At 42.3% G+C, this 18,273-nt stretch overlaps 1 protein-coding gene and 1 pseudogene across 5 annotated transcripts in view; both read right to left on the bottom strand.

The window, feature by feature from the left end:
• Positions 1-18,273, bottom strand: part of ARHGAP44 (Rho GTPase activating protein 44) — a 166,454-nt gene that overhangs the window by 136,612 nt on the left and 11,569 nt on the right. The window lies entirely within an intron of this gene.
• On the bottom strand, positions 7,341-8,492 carry LOC116576998 (annotated as a pseudogene).

Here is an 18,273-nt window from a genome sequence, read left to right as displayed (position 1 = left end):
ATAATCCCGTTATGATGGCTCCACCCTCATCTGCAATCACCTCCCAATGGTTCCATCTCTAAGTACCATCACACTGAGGAACAAGTCTTAATGAATGAATTTTGGGGGAACACAAACATCCAGTCTACAGCACCCTCCATAATGTGGGTGGGCCTCCTCCAATCAGTTGAAGGTCTTTACAGAAAAGACTGGGGTCCCCTGAAGAAGAATGAATTCTGCCTCCAAACTGCCTTCAGACTCAAGACTGCAACATCAGCTGTCCCCTAGGTCTCCAGCCTGCTGGCCTGCCCTACAGATTTTAGACTTGCCAGATTCCACCAACACATGCCAGTTCCTTAAAATAAATCCCTCTCTTGTCCACATGCATACACCCTATTGATTCTGTTTCTCTGGAGAATGCTGATGAAAACAATCTTTAATGTCATTAAAAGATAGTAATCAAATTACTCTATAAGTTAGTATATATCTGAGAAATAAAGAGAAGCCTTCAAAAAGAAAGAGATCTGGTTCTACAAGAAAAATAATAAGAGACTCTGTCCTAAATGGGGGTCAAGCACGATGGGAAATCTTCACCAAAAATAATACTTTAGCCAAGATTCTAGAATGACAGTATATGTCTAGGCAACAGGGATCAGGGTGGCAGAGAACAGTGCAAGCAGAAGGTAGAGCAATGCAGAAGCAAAAGTGGGGGGAGGGAGGAAAGGAGGTTTCAGAGGTACATCAAGGCCAGACTGTGAAGAACCTGATATGGTCATAGCAAAGCTTTTAGTCATTACCTTCAGAGTGGTATAAACAGCACTTTAAAAAAAAAAAAAAAAAAAAAAAAAAAAAGGCCTGGGGATGACATCAGATCTGCATTGTGAAGACTACTAAAGCTACTGTATAAAAAACAGTGGAAGGAGACCAGAGTGCATGATGGTGAACTGGAAGGAAGAGGTGGTATGATGGTTTGAATGTCTGTGTCCCTGAAACATTCTTATGTTGAAATCCTAAGTCCCAAAGATGATAGTGGAGATGGAGCCTTTGGTCATGAGGGTGGAGTCTTCATGAATGAGATGAATGTTCTTATAGAAAGAGGTTCCAAAGAGATCCTTGGCCCCTTCCACCATGTGTGAACATAGAAGATGATGCCACCTGTGAACCAGGAAGAGGGTTCTTACCAGAACCTGACCATGCTGGTACCTCGGGTCTTGGACTTGGAGCCTCCAGAACTATAAGAAATAAATTTCTGATGTTTATAAGCCAATGAGTATATGGTATTTTATCACAGTAGCCCCAACTACTAAGACAGGTGGGGTCGAGGTATCTGAGCAGTCTAACCAGACAGATGGTGATCAGGCAGACACTACAGTAGGGAAGGCCAGGTAGAAGACTGTGAAATAAGCCTCAGAAACGTTGAGTATGAGGCATCTTTGAATATTCCCCTGGAGATGTCCCCATGACTTCTTTTCTGGATATTAACCTTCTAATAGGTTTCCCTGCTTCCACTCTTGCCTCTATTTATTCTGCACACAGCAAGAAGAAGACTGATCTTCTTAAAAAGATAATAAAATCCTACTACTACTTTGCTCAAAATTCAAATTCTTTTCCATGACATGAAAAGTCCTGTGGATCTGCTATTTGCAGCTCGAAGAGGACTATGAGAAGTGTGAGTCATCTGCATAGAATGGTCACCGAAGCCAAGGGCATGAAGGAAATTGCATAGGGAGAGATTATAGAACGATCCATGAGGAAATCCATTATTTCCTGCAATGGAGACAGATAAGGAATGGCCAGAAAAACAGGAAGAGCACCAGCAGAATATGGTATCACTGAAGCCAAGGAGGATTAAAAAAAGAAAAACTTTCGAGAAAAAGTGATCAACAATACCAAATGCTGCTGAAAAAATAATAAAGACTCAAAGATGTCCATGAAACTTAGCAATATGAAATCTGCTGCCTCTTTGGTACCTTACTGAGTTCAGGCAGAATTGTGTGGGCAAGGAATAGAGCCAGAAGCCAGAGAAAGTGGGATACAGAGTGAATGTGAGGCAAAGTAATGGAGACACTGAATACAAACAAGTCTTTCCCAAAAATCTGGATAGGAGAGGTAAGTGGGGGTTGGAGAGGATCAAGGGACGTTTTGTTGCTGATATGGAAGGGACCAAACATATTCAAACGCAGGTGGAACCAACTACTTGAAAGAGGAGTTGAATATACAGAAGACAGAAGGGGTACTCGCTAGCATGACAAGATTCAGGACGAGATATGGCCAAGAGCAGAGACTGAAGAATAGGAAGACAGAAAATAGGACACCTCCTCCATTAGGAAGAGAGAAATTCTCGGAAATTTAGGTGGTCTTTGACTTCACAGTGGAAAATGAGGTTATCCCATCCATCTAATAGAGCTTCAATTTCCTCTAGAGAGTAGGTGAGGGTGGCCATGAGTGAAAGTGCTGGAAGATGGAAGTTTGAGGGAAGTGGAAAAAGAAATGCCATTGTTTTGGAGAACGCATGAGCAAATAGATCTGGCAGATGGCAGGATTCAGAGGGACCAGCGGGGGGCGCACTTGAGTTGGGTGGTGAAGAACTCACAGTGGTAGCAATCTGCCTTGTGGAGCCACTTCCTCTAGGAGGGCTTACCTCCTCAGGTGCAGGCACACAAATCACAGGAAGTCCTTCTAGAGTGTTTAAGGGTCAAGTTGATTGGAAGTATTAAGGAACTTGGGACTCTGGAAGACTCATTTTATCACAAAGACAACCACGCCCTCCCAAGAAACAACCTGTTGGTGATTATCAATTGTGAGGGGCGACTGCCAGACAGAACAGTATGTTAGAGCATCACACTAAGTTGTAGATCTTACCAAGTTAAGAGTTCATGAGATGTAAGAAGACAGAAAGCAAAATCTATCCGTTAGTGCCACAGATGTTATGAAAAAAGAGTGGTACATTTGTCACAGTCGATGAACCTACACTGATCCATCATTAGCATCTGAAGTCCATAGTTCACATTAAGATTCACACTTGGTACTGTACATTCTGTGTCTTGACAAAGCCCCAACTCAATGATGACATGTTTTCATCAGTAGAGTAATGTAGTGTTCTTTCACTGCCTTAAAAGTCTTCTGTGCTCTGCCTATTCATGCCTTCTCCTCCTCCAAATACCTAGCAACAACTGGTCTTTTAATTGCCTCCATAGTTTTGCCTTTTCCAGAACCTCATATAGCTGGAATCATAATATGTAGCCTTTCCAGATTGGCTTCTTTCACTTTTTGACTATTCTAACAGGTGTGCAGTGGTATTGCACCATTGTTTAATTCACATTTCCTTAACCTTTGATGTGAAGAATCTTTCCATATGCTCATTTGCGATCCATATATCTACCTCGGTGAGGTGTCTAGTAAGACCTTTGGTCCCATTATTTAGCTGGGTTGTTTTCTTTATTGGTGAGTTTTAAGAGTTGCTTTTTGTTTTTTGTTTTTTGTTTTTTATTTTGGAGATAACAGTCCTTTATCAAATGTGTCTTTTGCAGTACTTCCTCCCAGTCTGTGGCTCATCTTCTTGTTCTCTTGACACTGTTAAGATAATAAAAATGATAACTTGCATTTTGTCAAAATGAAAAGCTTCTGTCCATCAAAAGACATTAAGAAGGTAGAAAAAGCAAACAACTGACAGATGCATTCTTAGTAATGTAAACAGAGGATTTCTACCAAAATACATAAAGAACACCTACCAATCAGTAATGAAGAGTCACAGAATCTAAATTAAGTATGTGCAGAGGATTTCACACTGTCAAGAGAACTTCTGCAGAGCAGAAAATTTTAATTTTCACAAAATCCAGCTTGTCAATTATTTCTTTCATGGATCATGTCTTTAGTTTTATATCTACATAGTCACTGGGTGTCTGGGTGGCTCAGTCAGTTAAGCATCCAACTCTTGATTTCAGCTCGGGTCATGATCTCAGGGTCGTGAGACTGAGCCCAGCATTGGACTTTGTGTTGGCACGGAGATTCTCTCTCCCCTCCCACTCCCACTCTCTCTCTCTCTCGCTCTCTCTCAAATAAATAAATCTTAAAAAAAAAAAAAAAAAGTCATGTCACACCTAAGGTCATCCAGGTTTTCTCTTGTTATCTTCTAGTAGTTTTATAGTTTTGCCCTGTTACTCATTTTTGTGTTCTCATGATAATGCCAGGCACGCAGTATAGCATCAACAACAGTTTAATAATCTACTTCCCAGGTCATAATGTGAAGCTAAGTCTTAATGAAACAGTTTCCACCTCCCATAACTAGTAACTTTTTTTTTCTTTTTTTTTTAAGTGGAAGTTTTTAAAATGTGTTATAAAATATGGAGTAGTTACAAAAGATTTAAAACATGTAAAAGATGGGTAAAATGCAACAGAAACACAGTCCAGAAACAGACTTGCATATACTGTCCATTGACTTGGGGCTGAGAAATTAGTGTAATACAGTGGGGAAAGGATGGGCTTTTCAGTACATGGGGCCAGGGAAATTGGGTGTTCATCTAGAAAAAAAAAAAGATAAAATTAACCACTATGTTAAAATATACTTAGATACTTAATTACGGTGGGTTATAGACCTATGAAAGGTACAATAATTAGCCTCTACAAGAAACTATAGAATATTTTCTCCTATGGGGCACCTGGGTGGCTCAGTGGGTTAAGCTGCTGCCTTCGGCTCAGGTCATGATCTCAGGGTCCTGGGATCGAGTCCCACATCGGGCTCTCTGCTCAGCAGGGAGCCTGCTTCCCTTCCTCTCTCTCTGCCTGCTTCTCTGCCTACTTGTGATCTCTGTCTGTCAAATAAATAAATAAAATCTAAAAAAAAAAATTATAAAAAAAAAAGAATATTTTCTCCTATGGGATAGGCAATGATTCCTTCGACGGGATACAAAAACTACTAACCCTACAAGAAAAACTGATAACATGCATTTTGTCAAAATTCAAAATGTCCATTCATCAAAAGACATTAAGTAGGAAAAACAAACAAAACCTGGCAGAATGTTACGAACGAAAAAGATTCCTAGCCAAAATATATAAAGAAACCTATGTATCAATAATGAAGAGGCAGAGAATTCAAGTATGGGCAAAAGATTATGTGGGCATTTCACAAAAGAAGGTATCTGAATGCCCAGTGAGCTCATGAAAAGCTTTGACATCTTTTCTTATTAGTGAAATGCAAATAAACCCAAATGAGATACCACAACACACCAGTAAGTGACAAAAATCCAAAGGACTGGCAATACCAAGTATTGATACAGGTAGCAGAGGAACTGGACTCATACATAACTCGTGGGTTTAAAGTGATGCAAACCCTTTGGTAAAACGTTTGACAGTTTTTTATAAAACTGATCAACATTTATACTTGTGGGTATGTATCTGAAGAAAAAAATCATCTGTTCACAACAATATATAAGAATGTGCAGAGAAGAGCCCAAAACTGGAAATAATCCAAATGTCCACCAGTAGGTGGATAACAAACAAATTATGGCTATGGTTGAGCAATGGGAATACTAAAGAAGAAGATACATACAACATGGATTGTAAAAATAATACATTGAGAGAAGCCAGACACAAAACAGGACATGCTCAGTGGGTTAAGCCGTGACTTATGACTTATGTGAGGTCCAGTTGTTCCAACACCATTGTTGAACACCAATTGTTCAACCATCTGTTGAAAAGCCAATTATTTCTCCATCAAACGACCCCTGTATCTTTGCCCAAAATCAACTGACCGAATCTGTATGTGTCTTTTTCTGGATTCTCTCTTTTGTTCAACTGATCTAAATGTATATGTCTTCATCAAGATCTCAGATGATGATTATAACAGCTTGATTAGAGTAGCTTTACAGTAATTATTAAAATTGGGTAGTGAGACCCCTCCAATGAGATTCTTCTTCTTCAAATTTGTTTTTAATACCCTAGTTCCTTTGCCTTTCCATGAAAATTTTAGTTACATTGTCTGTATGTGCAAAACTATCTTGCTGAAATTTTACTGAAATTGCATTAAACCTATAGATCGATACAAGGGAGACCTGACATCATAACTAAATCGAGTCTTGTAATCCTGAATATAATCTGTCTCCCCATTTGTTGAGGTCTTTAATTTTTCTCATCACTGTTTTGTAGTTTTCCATATACGGACCCTGCATATATTTTAATAGATTTACCTAAAGTTTTCTAAATCTCATTTCCGATTGTTCAAAGTACATAAAAATACAGCTGACTTTTGTACGTTCATTTTGCAACTTGAAACTTTGATAAGTTTACTTACAAATTCTAGGAGCTTTTTCATAGATTCCCCAGCATTTTATTCTATATAAAATTCAAGTTCCTAATATTTCTAGTTTAAGAAGAAAAGAATAGAATAGATTTTAATTTTGTCATACTTTTTTTTGTGGTCATATTTTTTGCTGTACTAGTTGATATGAGTATTTGTTTTTTCTTCTGTCATTTAATGTGGGAGGTTACACTAATTTATGAGTGTTTGACCAATTATATATTCCTGAGATAAACCCCACTTGATCGTAGTGTATTATTTTTCTTATATATTGCTGCATCTGATTTGCTGGTATTTGGGGAATTTTTGCATCTACTTTCATGAGGGCTGTGGTCTGTGCTTTTCTTGTAATGTCTATGTCTGGTTTTGTTATCAGGGTAATGCTGAATCCTTCACAAACTAGGTAGGAAGTGTTCTCTTCTATTTTCTGAACAAAGTTGTGTAGAACTGATGTTATTTCTTTAAATGTTTTTTTAGAATTCACCAGTGAAACCATCTGGACCTGCAGGGTTTTTTGTTTGTTTGTTTGTTTGTTTTGGAAAGAATTCAATTTCTTTTAGATGTAAGACTATTCTAGTTATCTCTTTGGTGCATTTTTGTAATCTATGGCTTTCAAAGAATAAGTACAGTTTAAGTTTTGCAAGTTACCTACAGAGTTGTCTGTAGTATTTTTTAATCCTTTTAAAGACTTGTCGAGTCTGTAGTGATATCCTCTCTTTAATTCCTGGTAATGGTCATCCATGTCTTATTTTTTTTTCCCTAGTCAGTTTTGTTAGATCAACTGTACTGATCTTTTCAGAACATCATCTTTTAGTTTTATTTATCTTCTCTACTACTTTGCTATTTCATGATTACCAGTCATCTCTTTATTCTTTATTACTTCTTTCTGTTTAATTTGATTTTATTTTGTACTTTTTTCTATTTTCTTAAGGTAAAAGCTTAGATTATTAGAGACTTCTTTTTTTCTTTCTTTCTCTCTCTCTCTCTCTTTTTTTTTTTTTTTTTTTTTTGTATCCATAATCTGTTTATTGGGATAGTTTACCACTCATGTTGATTCTTTGGGCTTTTAGTGTTGCTTTCATCTGAAGAAGCATCCTTCTGTAAGCCTTGTTTTTCCTCCTGTGGGGTGGCAGAGGACAGCCGAACAGCCAACACAAAACTACCATTTGTGTGTGGCTAAAGACAGAGTTGACTTTGTAGCATTCCTGGCACTTCAGGAAGCTGGGGTTCTACACCAGGCACTTCTTGTGCTTCCTCTTCTCTTCCAGGGATGGGTGCAGGAGGTCCTTCATGAAGGGCATGTTCTTGTCGGGGAGGTCATCACTGCTGCAAAGTGGCTTTTCTTCTTTTCTAATGTAAACATTTAAGGCTATTAATGTCCCTCTAAGTTCAGGGGCATCCCACAAATTTTGATGTGTTGTATTTTCATATTCATTCGAAATATTTTTAAATTTCCCATGAGATCTCCTCTTTGCCTTATGGATTGTTTCGAAATGTATTGTTGGACATCAGGAATTTTTAGTTATCTTTCTGTAACTGAATTTTAGTTGAATTCAATTATGAAAAGAGAACATAGTTTGCATGATTTCAAATTTTTTAAGATTTATTTTATGATCCAGGCATGGTCAACTTTGGTAAGTGTCTCAGGGGCACTTGAATATGCATTCTTGGAGCACTTGGGTGGCTCAGTTGGTTGAGTGTCTCACTCTTGATCTCAGCTCAGGTCTTGATCTGAGGGTCATGAGTTTAAGACCCGCTCTGGGCTCCATGCTGGACATGGAATGTACTTAAAACCAAAAAAGCATATACATTCTCTCGTTATCGGGTGGAGTGTTCTACAAATGTCAATCGTATCCAGTTCCTTTATAGCGTTATTTGGTTCTTCTATATCCTTGTTAATTTGCTGTCTACTGATTCTATCAACAACTGGGAGTACTGAAGTCCCTGTGCAGGACTTTTTGAGGTTTGTCTCCTCTATCACCTCTTTCTGTGCGTATTTTGAATCTCTCTTCTCCAGGTGCATACACATTGAGGCTTATTAGGCCTTTTTCGATGAACTGAACTTTTTCATCATTATGCACTTTTTGTATCCCTAAAATTTTCCTTGACCTGAAGTCTACTGTATCTATATAGATGTAATATTAATATATTTACTCCTTTCTTCTGAGTGGGACAACCTTGATCTACTCTTATTATTATTTATGTTCAGGGTTTGGGGGTTTTCCACATATTAATATTATTATTAATATTAACACATTAATATTAATATATCCACTCCTAATCTAAAGTCTATTATATCTATCTATCTATATATAATATTAATATATTCACTCCTTTCTTCTGAGTGGGGCAACCTTGATCTACTGTTATTATTATTTATGTTCAGGGTTTTGAAGTTTTCCACATAGATAGTCATACCTGAAAATAATCTTACTTTGGAGCATCTTTCCAATTTTCCTAGCTTTTTATTACATTTTGGAACCTTTTATGATGTATTCATTCTTAGAATGGCAAGGACAGATAAGTACAACTGCTACCCTAACAGAATCCCTCATCACATTCTACTCAAGTTACAGCTTCCTTCTCTTTGAGCCTAAATGCCTACACAGCAGTTTTAGTGAAGGGCTGTATGGTTACTTTTATACCTTTGCAGCTGGAGAGGGTTGTATTCCTTGCTCAAACACACAGCTTTGGGATGAATCAAAGAGGTACAGTAACAGAGAAAACCATTACCCAGCTGCCCAAATCTGCCTCAAAATCCAGAGGCTTCTACCCTCTTTTTTGGCCTCCTTCCTTCTGGGCTGCCCTTTTTCAATTTACCCATATGCAGCAGCTAATGTGCTGTTCCAAAAACAACTGTACCTAGTAACCCCACTCCTCCTTTTCGAGGGCCTGCAGGAACTCCTCACTGCCTAACAGACCACTTTCTCAACGCCTGGGCTTCACTTCCATGGCTCCATAACGCCAGTCTCGCCCAGCACTGACTTTCCACCAAGCTCCACAACACACACTCCCTTCTACAAAACGCCCCCATTCCCACTCACTGTGCCAATAACATCTACTCCCACCTGCGCACACTTGGTCCCCTTCCTACGGACTGTCTGCTCTTCCTCCTATTTAACTCTGAGCTACTCTCAAAGGCTCCCTTTCAAATTACACCTCCACGATGCTTCTCAAGCAACAAAAGGAAAGGGAAGAGAATTTCAGCGCATTTGTGGCATTCTCTGTGATCTGACAGTGGCCAGTTGGGGACTGGGCAGTGCCTCGATTCAATGAGGTTCTACCATGCCAAACCTGGGCAAATCTTTTCCCTTCTCTTGACCACTCCACGCTCCTACAAAATGAAACAAAGTGGGAGTGGAGGGGGCTCCCACTGCACGGAGTTTACACACTTACCACTGTCCTCGTGATCATTCCACTCTCCCACACTAAGTCTTTCTGACCTTTGACACTGCACCTCTTGGCTGTATGCTGCATTCTCTTGCTCACCCTTCTAGCTGAATCTACCCCACCAGGATTATTTCTGTATTTTTTTTTTCAATACTGAATGCTATAAACATTTACTGAATAGGAGGGGAAACCACTTATTTCTCTCACAGAATAGTTATAGGGGGGGGGGGGTGTTTGCAAGGAAATACAACAGGCACGTTCTAGATGCCTGGATGATAACCACTAAGGGAGCACAGCATCTCCCCCCTCCTCTATTATATGCCACAGAATCTAAAGAGACGGGGGACAATCAAGACAGGCAGGCCAACAATCTTAAAAAATGAAAGAACAACCGGCAGCAGAGTCCTTTATCCTAACTTTCCTGTAAAACCACGAGATGCGGTATAAGGGCAGGTGGAGGGGTGTCACTGGAAATACAACCAGAGTTTCTGATGCAGTGGGGTTGGGGTGGGATGGGGAGGGAGACTGAATGGCTTTCTCACAACAATCTGACCCTAATGGTTAACCGTGATTCAGAATCCCTACCACTTTAAGATTTGTGGAAAGCAAAGAGGTTTTTAAAAAAAAAAAAAAAAAGGTAAAGAGAAAGAAGAAAGCAAAAGTAAAAGTGAGGAAAGAGCTTAACATAATGAAACAATTCAGAAAACAGGAAGGGTATCAAGATGGAGCTAGAGGGGCATACCAGATGGAAATGAAGAATTAATTAATATGCATATGTATGTGTCCACATTCATATTTATATATATAAGCTCCCCCTCACTCCAGCCTCTGTAGCTACTCAAGGTACAGAAAAGTTATAAAACAATCTTGGTAGGTTTATGCACAATGAAAGGATTGGGTGTGTGACTTGGCATGCCCGCCTCCACCACCCAAGAGAGGGTGTATCAGAATATGAAAGACCCCAGTGCACTGTACAAATATTAGACTTATTAAAAAGAGCCCTGAAAGCCTAGCAGACACTGCCTAGATAATTAAACTTCTAGCCAGCAATAAAAAATAAAAAATAAAATAAAAATAAAAAATAAACTTTTAGCCAAGCATGGTGGTGTGAAGGTCATGAGGCCAACAGAGAGAAGTCAGTCAGACAAGTCTTGTCCCCAAGGGGCTTATACTCCAGTAGGAAAAATAAAACAGGAACACACGGTCAATACTTGAGGCTGGTTTTTTACAAATTCCCTAAGATGGTATGAAATGTTAGTAAGATTGGGACAATGGGACAGTCATTCACGGCTTTAGTCATAAATCAGAATTCAAGAAGCAAAGATGATGTTGTGGGTTGAAATGTGTGCTTCGTGGATGTTGTAGGCTGACATACTCAGAGAAAGACATGGTGACAGAGGCAGAGAGGGATGGGTCTACAAGCCCAAGAACACCAAGGACGGTTGGCAACACCAGAAGCTAAGAGAAAGTCCAGACACTATTCCTTGATACCAACCAGATGTACTACAATTTTATTCCATTCAGACACTAGCCAGGGTCAGCACAGACCCCACGAGTTAAGGACAAAGCACTTCCCAAGACTGCCCCTACCTCGGAGGTAGCCACAAGTTTTGGGTGTCCTCAAACCATCCATAATCCTGCCCAGCTGACTAAAACTGAGGGCTTCCTACAACCCTGTCAGGTCCCATAACCCATTAGAATGACTCACAGAACTCACCAAAAGCACTATACTTAGGAATAGAATTCTGTGTGCACGGATAAAGGTTACAGCTCAGGAACAACCCAACGAAAGACATGCACAGGGCAAGGTCTGGAGTGGGCTAGGGAGCCAGGTCAAGCTTCCATTACCTCTCCTCATGGGATTCAGGTGCCTTTCCAGCACATGGGTGTGGTCCCCAACTAGGAAGCTCTACCAAGCTTCAATACCCAGAGCTTTTCTATAGGGTTTCATTATGTGGGCACAATGGAGGAAGTCATGGGCCTCAGCACTGAACTCTGGCTCCCCTCACCTCCCCAGAGGCTGGGCTGGCGCAAAGTTCCAACCCTTTAATTATGTGGTTGGTCCTTCTGGTGACTAGTGCCCAGCCCAAAGCTATGTAGGGGCCCTGCCACGAGTCACCTCATTAGCATAAGAAAGCACAACTATCTCTCCAGAAATCCCAAGGATTTTTTTCAATCTTTGTGTTAGGAGCTAAGGACAAAGAGGAGATTGTCTTCATTATACCACAGGAAGGGATAGATTCTCCAGAACAGCCTTCAGAGAGAGCCTGGCCCTGCCCACACCTTGACTTTGGCCTTCTGGTCTCTAAAACAGTAACCAAATCCTTTTGGGTTGTTTCAAGCCACTCAGTTTGGGTTAATCTGTTACAGAAGCTGTAGGAAACTAATACAGGAGGTGAAGCAAGGCTTTCCCTTCAGGGTAACACTCTACCTTAAATTCGGAGCCACCAATGTATGCTCCTTGCTTCCAGCCCAGCTAGTATTTCCGGCCATGCACCCACCTCCCCAGGCCACTCTTCAGTCCTGGACTCTTCTCAGCTCCCCCCAATCCCAAGCTTCAGTTCTACCCACCTGCTGACCATTCCCCAGCTCCATCACCTCCCAGACCTCTCTCCCAAGGTCCTGCCCCTTATCCCAGCTACCCACCGACTTCCTCATACCCTTCTCCTGGGCTTCTTCTCAGTGACTGGGATCCACATCCACTTGGTCCAAATCCAAGATAAGCAGCAGCGTATCTCCTGCCGCTCCCCCAAGTCCTACCAAGGTCTCCTGACTCAACGTCTTTGAGATCTCTGAACCTCTGCAGATCCCACCTCTTCACGGCCCTAGATCTGCTCCATCATCTCACTGGGATGACCAGCTAGTCTCCCAACCAACAGCATCATCTCCTAACTAGTGTCTCTGCACCAGGCTTGCTCCCCTCCTTTTGGTTCTCTGCTCTGCATCCAGACTCATCATTCCAAACCCAAACCTGACCTTGCTGTTCCTCTGTTTAAAGTAACAGCAGCAGGGTCTGCTCCATTCCAGAAACTATTTTAAGTACTTTGTTGTATTAATTCATTCAAACCGTGTCATAATCCAGGAATTATTAATATCCCACTTTGCAAATAACACAACTGAGGTTTATAAAACCTCAGTGACTGGTCTATAGTTTTGCAATCCGTACGTGATGGAGACATGATATAAACCTCAGGACCCAGGCTCATAACCCCCAAAGACAAGGTCAATGATCACACAGTAATTTACCACTGGTCCTTGGGTAAAATCCCTACCGAATCATGTCTTAGAAGTAGGGTAACTATAAACTTTGCTCAGGTATTTACCTGCTGCCCTACCCCTATCAATTCTGTAGACACTCTCAGAGGTGTCTTGTCTAGGCAAGACAGTCACCTGATTGATAAGCCTCATCCCTATTCCCAGTGACATTCCCAACATAGAGCGCTTACTTGACTTCCTTGAAGGAGCCACCACCCCCTACATCCCTGGGCATTCTTACACACCATTTCCACTTGCCTTTTCCTAACAGGGTCTCTCCCTTCAGGTATCAGCTTGCAGGACTTCCTTCCAAACCCCACTCCAGCCAAACCCAGTGATGTTCTCTTGTACCATGAACAACTCCCCTCTCGTCCAACACACCACTCCTGGTCCTGGCTTGTTTACTTGTTCTCCCACTCTCATGCTTCTAGCATAAGATATGGCACAAGGTATGTATAGCAGATAACAGACTCCCCTTCAGGAATGAAAACCTTATTCCCCAGCTGCTAGGAATGCAGCCAGATGACCAGCCTCGGTTGGCTGTCTACCGCTTGATGTTGCTTTCCAGGGAAAGCCCAACTCCAGTGACCGTTTGATGCAGAGATGTAAGAGCTCAGTCCCTTCTCCCCAACTCAAGACAATGTCGAGGAGACACCCAAGCTCGAGTACCCCCTGTGGAACCAGTGGAGACCTTTGTTGGGTCCACAGCACAGCCTAACTTCTCCCTCCCCGTAGTCCCACTTCCGTCTCTTCCACAGGTGCTGATGCTAACAGCGCTTTCTAACAAACATCATACTTGTTCTTTTCAGCATCTGCTTCCCAAGGATCCGACTGGTAACATAGGTGGTCAACAGATACCTGTTTTATGAATGCCACTTTTTAAAAAAGATTTTACTTACTTATTTATTTATTTATTTATTTATTTATTTATTTATTTATTTGAGAGAGAGAGAGAGATTACACAAGAGTGAGAGTGAGAGAGAAGCAGCAGGGGCAGAGGGAGAGAGAGAGGGTAAAGCAGACTCCCCGCTAAGCAGGGAGCTCAACATGGGACTTGATCCCAGGACTTGGTGATCATGACCTGAGCTGAGGGCAGCTGCTTAGTCGACTGAGCCACCCAGGTGCCCTGATGAATGGCTCCTTTACTCACCACGTTGTCACACCTTACACATTCCTCCCAGCGTATGTGACTACGCAATGGCATACGGATAAGGGGACGTATAAGTCCATTGGTCTTCACTACTCATACGTATGATTAGAGAATCATATTCCTGAATTGAAGGCAACACAATAAGAACTAAGCCTTAAGCCAGGTCCTGTTTTTGCTAATAGAATACAATGTTGGGAGATCATCAAGGCACAATAAGCTCACAGCTAAATATTTAGCATGGGAAACGTCAATTCTGTGGTGATTAAAAAAAAAAAAAAAAAGAAAAAAGAAGTCCATTCTGGGGCACCTGGACGGCTCAGTCGGTTAAGCATCTGCCTTTGGCTCAGGTCACGATCTCGGGGTCCTAAAATCAAACCCCACATTGGACTCTCTGCTCCGCGGGGGGCATGCTACTCCTCTGTCTGCCACTCCACCCCCACTTGTGCTCCTTCTCTTTTCTGCCCTGCTCTCTCTCAAATAAATAAAATCTTATTTAAAAAATCCACCCTGACACCTGTTTGAACCTCATTTCCAGCACCCTGATAAGCACCTTGGACACCACAGACAGGACACAGAAGAGTAAGCCCCAGCCCCCGTCAGTACAGCTCCCAGTCCAGAGAGGAACACAGGACCAACAGCGACTAGAAATCAAAGCAGGGCAAAAAAGGGATAAAAGAGGACAACCACAGCACCATGGGTGCACAAAGGAAGGAGCTACAGTGGGAAGAGGTGGGACGGGGGGACATCTCCCATGAGCTATGAGCATGAAGTTGACAAGAGTTCTTCAGACCCTTCCACATTCCAGACACTGGGCTGGGCATCTGCAGGCTCCCGGACTACAAGATTACGATAGAGAGACGTATGCAACACTGTAACGATACTATGATAACCAAGTTTGATACAACGCTATGAACCAACGCTCTAAGCAGTTCTGATAAACAGGAAGGGGAGGCAAGGCTTGATTGATGGTGAAGGAAGATGCTTGCAAAGTAAGATTCGAACTTGACTAACAATCCCCCTGATTAAGTGCTACAAAGTCTGGTTGCAGGAATGCATGTACCATTGAGAATGTGCTTCCCACTCAAGAGGCTGGGTCGAACAAGCGACCATGGACACTGCTGACAGTCTGACCAGAATGTCTCGCTCCTTCTCCCTTCCAAACAGAAATCTCATCTTTGTCGAGGTGTCCGTCTCCTTGCCTCTCCCGTGAAGGTTGCCCGACTCAGAAGATGGACGCCCCTCCCCCCAACTCCAGAAAGGTTCATAAATGACTCTAAGCCAGTCCTCAGAATCCTACCTCCCCGGCCACTGACTAATTCGAAGACCCAGGCCGGTAGCCCATCAGCCTCCCCTCCCTCCAACCTGTGGTAATGGTCAACAGCACACATGGAATGATCTGGCTCAGACTGGAGGAAAGGACCCTTATCCTCTCCCATGACCGGAACCCTATGGATTGCTCCTCTCGTCTTGGTCCGTTCAAGCTGCGCTAACAAAACCCAGCAGACCAGGGTGGCTTAGAAACAACAGGAATTGATTTTTCACAGTTCTGGAGGCTGGAGGTCTGAGATCCAGATGCCAGCTGATCTAGTTGGGGGAGGGGGGCTGTTTTCTGGATCACCACCGTGCCTTGGTGTTCTCATGGTGGAAGGGATGAAGGAGCTTTGCAGAGCCGCCACTTATCGGGGCATGAATCCCATTCATGAAGCCCCACCTTCACCACAAAGATTCGGACCACAGCACCTCTCTTGCCTCCTATGTGGTTTATGAGCATGGAAGCAAATTACTTCAGCTGCCTCTAACGGCTGTATTCTGAGCAGGAAAGAAAGCCAACCTGAGGAAAAGACCAATGCAAAGATGAAGGCAAAGCCAAGGCAAAAGGAATGGAAGACAGGAGGGGCCCTGATCACAAGGCCCCTGGACTTTCCCCACCTTTGGACTCCCTATCATCTGAAATAAAGTTATCTTATACTTTAAGCTGCTCTGAACAGACACCTGCTACTATAATTCAAGGCATCCTAAGTGATACAAATGATCAGCCGTCTTCTTCACTGCAGAACTTCTCAGAGCCTTAAATACAAATGCAGCCGGTACATTTCTAAGATGAACCGACAGCGTGTCACATTTCCCACAGTCCTAGTGGTCAAGCCCCAACCCCACAGAACAAAACCTGATAAAAAAGGAAAAGGACATTCTTCTGTCTGTGGATTCAAAAATATAGTCTGGCCAATTCCGCAGGAAGTCAGAGAGAGAGATTCAAGGCAAGAGTACAAATGAAGGCCACGGCAATAGTCAAGGGTAGAGACATGGACTATAATTAAGACTCAGACATGAAAAAGAAGACATGGGTAAATTTAATCTGGAGACAGTTTCACAGTAACCCAATGGATATGCAGGGGCAGAAAACGACGTCTCTGAACACCAGGAACCACGTTCTCTAGATCACGGCTGTTTGGAGATCTCTGGCAAGAGATGAAGTCATGGTCTTTGAGTCATTGACTAGAGGATGGTCAATGTCTCGGTGTACTAGATAGCCATCGCCTTTTCCTGGTCCTTTGAGAATAAGCCTTTGATTTTCCTTTTGGGAACAGCCTCAGCACCCACTGCTGTCTTTGGGCACATGAAATTCAGAGAGCAACTTATCCTCCCATTGCCTGGAAGGGAAGATCAGGTTACATGCTCTGAACTAAAACCAAGGGAATGCTCGTCCATGACAGATTCACCTGAGTGATCCAATGACAAATAACAATTGGGAAGCAATTTTTTTTAAATGGTTTTATTTATTTAGTTGACAGAGAGAGAGAGAGAGATCACAAGGAGGCAGAGAGGCAGGTGGGGCGGGGGGAGGTGGTGAGATGCAGGCTCTCCCTGCTGAGCAGAGAGTCCAGTGCGGGGCTTGATCCCAGGACCCTGAGACCATGATCTGAGCTGAAGGCAGAGCCTTAACCCACTGAGCCACCCAGGTGCCTTCAAAGTTTTTGAAGGCGTCCTCTGCCCCAGAAACACTTCCTGGTCATTCCGATTCTGTGAACCACCCCCATCCTTCCCAATCTCCTCTTCTGCTTGGATAAGCCCAAGTCCATTCCTGGGGCTGCAACCAGAGAACCCTAACCTGTCATGGGAAGTCCTCAGCTCAAGTCATACAAAGTTTCAAAATGTTCTATGTCTTTAGAATTAGCAACCCGAAAAGGCTATTAGCATATCACTCCTAATGACAGACTGTTTTATTTTATAAAATGAGATCTGACATCATGTCCTTTCCAGAGCATAAAGATAAGAAGTTTCCCATGTTTGAAACCAAGGCTCAAGAGAACTTCAAGCATATTTATCTAGACCTTTAGGGCCCCGAACTTAAAACATCCTTATGAGAAATTCCAGCTACATTTTACCTTTGCCCCCTTTTGAATCCTGGGAGGATTTTTATAAAATACATGTTTAAAGAATTTGGAATTTTTAAAAAAAATACTGGCAGCAAGAAATCAAACCACTCATAAGCCTGCCCAGAGATAAAATACCGCATGCTAAGCCCTCCAGTTTCCCTGATTTCCTTCCAGTCTTTTCTATGCAATTTTTTTTAAACACTGTGCAATCCCAACTCTGTATGCACTTCTGTATCCTGTGTTCTTATCACAAACATTTCTATCCAGCCCTTAAATTTCTGGAGTGTTATGAAAAGACTGAGATTGTTACAACTGTGTAAATGTGCTACAATTAATCATTCTACTGATACTCTACATTTAACGTTTTCTGCTTTCTCCCCTGCTGTAGTCAGTAGAGAAGGCTGCTAAGTAACATCCACCTGGGAGCAAATCTGAACTCGCAACAGTGTAGCCAGCAGCAGCAATGCACCTACTCTGCAGCTCCCACAGAAAGCTGCGGAACTCCACAACCTGCTCCGGGAGTATGTGAGGACTAAGCAGGACTGACTGGAGAGCACCACACCGAGTGTCGGTCACGGGGCACGTTCCATAAAGAGCAGTTATGAATTATGACCATGAGTGAGTATACACGTACTTCTGCACTCACAACAATGTGTACCAGGAACTAAAAGCTCTATCTACTTTGCATATTCCTTATTTTTTAAGGTCTCCTGGCTTACTGCGTTATGCAGGAGTCTGTAAAGGCTTTGGTGGGTACCCACAATGCTTGCTTTCCACAGCGAGCACAGAGATTTAAAAAAGAAAGAAAGAAAGAAAGAAAACTGCTT

The sequence above is a fragment of the Mustela erminea genome, chromosome 18 (genome assembly GCF_009829155.1).
Source record: "Mustela erminea isolate mMusErm1 chromosome 18, mMusErm1.Pri, whole genome shotgun sequence".
In the NCBI taxonomy this organism is placed as follows: Eukaryota; Metazoa; Chordata; class Mammalia; order Carnivora; family Mustelidae; genus Mustela; species Mustela erminea.
This window is presented reverse-complemented; position numbering and strand designations above follow the sequence as displayed.